The sequence below is a fragment of the Mustela nigripes genome, chromosome 3 (assembly GCF_022355385.1).
Source record: "Mustela nigripes isolate SB6536 chromosome 3, MUSNIG.SB6536, whole genome shotgun sequence".
In the NCBI taxonomy this organism is placed as follows: Eukaryota; Metazoa; Chordata; class Mammalia; order Carnivora; family Mustelidae; genus Mustela; species Mustela nigripes.
Window position 1 is genome coordinate 151,546,756 of NC_081559.1, and position 4,288 is coordinate 151,551,043.

The following is a 4,288-nucleotide window of genomic DNA, read 5'->3' on the forward strand; positions in this document are numbered from 1 at the left end:
GCTGTGCAAAAGCTTTTGATCTTGATGAAATCCCAATAGTTCATTTTTATGGAACTTTAAACTGAAAATAGTCATTATAATTTTTCTTTTCAATAAATTCATACAAAGAAAGAGGAATAGAAAGCAATGGTGGTGACCATCAAAGAGGAATAATTACATTCATTTTAAAGTGTGTGTGCCAATTGTTTACATTAGCACTGGAAAATCTGGAATCTAGAACCTCAGATCTGCAATCAGAATGTCTTGAGATGGGCACATGGGATCAAAATTTTTCTTTTTTTCCCCCCTTCAAGAAGCTACACATTAAAGTTGTCTTCCTTCTATAGTCATAAATGTTTATATTCTTAGTCCTAGCTGTGAAAAGGCCTAAGCAAGAGAAAACTCAATTTGCAGTCCAACATAAAAGGAAGAAATATCTAAAATAAATAATCCAACAGTTTCTGCATTTTAATTTTTCATTTTTTAAATAACCAGAAAAAGTATAAAGTGACAAAAAATGTCATTGATGAATAATACCTTAAATCTGTGGAAAAAAAGAAAAAGATATCACAAAATTAAAAATATATATGAAGACCATAAATTAACATAAAAATAAATTCTATGGATTTAGCTCAATAAATATGAATGAAATTAACATAAAGGCATACTTTTGGCAATCAATAGGTTTTGATAAGTTAAATAAGCTTTTTTATATTGATGTGCAGTGATGGGCAACATTTTTGCTAGTTTTCTCTAAGATTAGAAAAAAGACCAGGATGCCACTATTGCTACTTTTTTCCAACATAGTGTTGAAGGTCTGAGCCAGAGCAATTAGGCCAGAAAAAATTTTTTAAATGTCCAAATTGGTGAAACCATATGGTAATTGTCTTTTTCTGCCTGGCTTACTTCATTTAACATAATCCCCTCCAGTTCCATCCATGTTAATGCAAATGGTGGGTATTCATCATTTCTGATGGCTGAGTAATATTCCACTGTGTATATGTACCACATCTTCTTTATCTATTCATCTGTTGAAGGGCATCTCAGCTTCTTCCACAGTTGGGCTGTTGTGAACATTGTTGCTATAGGGGAAGGGAGGGAAATGCAATGGGGCAGAAATCAGAGAGGCAATGAATCATGAGAGACTATGAACCCTGGAAAAACCATCTGGGAGCTTCAGAGGGGAGGATGGGGGGGTAATAGGATGGTGGGTATTGAGGAGGGCATGTGCTGTCGTGAGCAGTGGGTGTTGTTATATTAACTAATGAATCATTGAACACTACATCAAAAACAAATTATGTACTATACTGTAGCTAACTGAACACCATAAAATTTTTAAAAAATGAATTCTATTACAAAAAAAGTGTCCAAATTGGAAAGGAAGAAGTAAAACTGTCACTATTTCCAAATATTTTATATATATATATATATATATATATATATATATATATATATATATAAAACCACTATACATATATAATATCCTTATTTGCAAATTTTATATATATATATCCCTATTTGCAAATTATATCTATCTATCTATCTATGTATATATCTCCATATCCCTAAGAACCCACCAAATACCTGTTAGAACAAATAAATTAAGCAAAATTGTAGGATACAAAAATTAACACACAAATATCTGTTCTGTTTCTGTATACTAATAATAAACTATCAAAAAAGAAATTAAGGAAACAACCCCATTTACAACTGCATCAAAAAAATAATAAAATAGAGTAAGAACATTTGGCCAGAAAACCAATGCAAAGGCCCTGAGGTGCAAACAGGATTGATATTTTGAAGAAGCAGAGAGAAGGTTAATATCCCTGAATTAGAATGGTTGGGGAGAATGAAGGAGGTAAGATCAGATTGGTAATGGAATCCAGCACCTATAGAGCTTACTTGGTTATGGCAACAAATTTGGAGTTTAATCTGAGTGAAAGCAGAAGGCCCTTGACCAATTTTAAGCAAAGGAGCAATAGAACTTGACTCATTTTGACAGGCTCACTCCAGCTAGAGAACAAGCTAATGAGGGACAAAGGGCAGAAGCAGAGAGGCAAGTTAGGTGGCACCTGCACTAATCTAGGCAAAAGATTATGGTGGCTTGGACCACATAGCTGCTCAGGTGCTGAGAAGTGCTTTATTTTTAAAAGTAAAGCCACTAGAATTTGGTGATGTATTCAAGGAGGATGTGAAAAATAGTCAAAGATAAATAATGTACTTCTTTTCAGTAACTGGAGGGATAGTTTTCATTTACTGAAACAGAGTGGACTGCGGAAGGAGCTGTTTGATATGAACAAGAATATGTTCTTATTTTTCACATTAACTTGAGATACGTAATAGAAGTCTAACAGGGAATGTGAGTAGGCAGGCATCCATATCAATCTGGAGTAGAAGAGAGAGATGAAGTTGGGATTCGTTAGTATATAGACGGTATTTTACAGTCAAAAGTTAGAGGAAACCAAAGGGGACATGAAACAAAGAATAGAAATTCAAAAGAGCCCTGGAGTCTCCATGTTTTAGAAGATATGAGGTGGTAAGAAGATTGAACAAGCAAAAGTAAGTAAAAATGATCAGACAAGTAGGAAAGAAAGAACAAAGAGGATTCTGTTAATTCTGTGATCAACAGAAAGAAAATGCTTGAGGAAAAACAAAGTAGTTAAATATATGAAGTATAGTAAGAACTGAAAACTGATCATTAGATTTAGCAATGATCATAGATTTGGTAAACGCTTAGTATGAGTGGTAAAGTCTGGTTAAGGGAACAGAAAAATGGGCAGAGTATAGGGAAATATCTGGCATAAAAAGAGAAAAGGGTCAATAGTTGGAGGAATTAGGTAGAAAGGAGAAAGGTTTTTTTCTTTCTGAAGGGAGAAATAATGTTCTTATGGTGATAGGAATAATCCTGTATAGTGAGGAGAATCAGTAATTTAGGAGAGAGAAGGGACAGTTCCTAAAGTAGGAACAGGAATGCAACCAAGTACATTATCAGAAGGGGGATGTCTTGCCAAGAAAATAGAAATAGCAGTAAATAATAGTATATGAGGGCACAGCCATAGGGAGGTGTAATCATCACATTTCAGTACCAAAAGCTAGTAGATGGAACACACAATTCAAGAATGAGAGAGAAAAATCCTATAGTAAAGCAACTGAATTCCCTACGTTTATTTGATCACAGTATCCTTTGTTGTAGTGCACTTTCACTGTCTCCCAAAACATTGTGCCATATGGCTAATTCATGTGTTATCTAGTAGTTTCTATAGTATGTGCCACTTTCACCCTCAACAGGTCAAGCTGAACACCCAGTTATTTTTTTTAAATGTATACACACAGAGACACACATATATCACAAGCTTAGGTTATGATAATTCAAAATAATCTACCTAATTTAGTAATAAAGTCAGTAATTTCAAAGTTTGAGTTTACTGACTTCACAGAAACAGGAGAGAGGGTTTGGGTTGGGTCAGGGCAAGATGAGGGTCAAAAGTGATGAACTCCCATATGCACTCAATGTCCTAGAAGACCTGTATTCTTGTTGAAAGTAGAGAAGAGAAAGGAGTTTGGAGAAATCGGAGGGGGAGACAAACCATGAGAGACTATGGACTCTGAAAAACAATCTGAGGGTTTTGGAGGGGTGGGGGTGGGAGGTTGGGTGAGCCTGGTGGTGCGTATAATGAAGGGCACGTATTGCATGGAACACTGAGTGTCGTACATAAACAATGAATTCTGGAACACTTGAGGGTATAAATTATGCTTTTGAATTGGTGATGCCTCCAAGCAAGTGAGCAGAGCTTTTCTACTTCTGCACCGGTCAGTCATAGGCTACAATCCACCTAGTTGGGGACATAGACACTTTGACTCTCAGTCCATGAAAACATAAATAAAATAGCTCTGTTAACCCAAAGGGTGCCATCCAAAGGAGCATACAGATATGAACCATAAGAGGCAAAGCACACAGAAATTAGGAGATGGATATGCATTAATTGTAAAAAAGGGGAAATTTAGGTGAAACACCAGCAGGTTTTAGTACCCAAGCCCTTCTGGAGAGTTTTTCTCCCAAATCAATTTGCATTTGAACTTCAAAAACCAAAAACAAAAACTGAAGTTGTGCTCAAATCCAAGTTACAAATATATAAGAGTAAACAACTTACTATGAGTGGAAGTCACCAGACACATCCTAAGAATTTCTTAAGCTAGAAGTATTCATTAGAGATATTTACAATTAGTCACACTAAAGCACTTATAGGAAAGAAAAACAATGGTGTATCTAGAAATGAAAACAAAGGATTACACTTGGGAAAAATTCTGT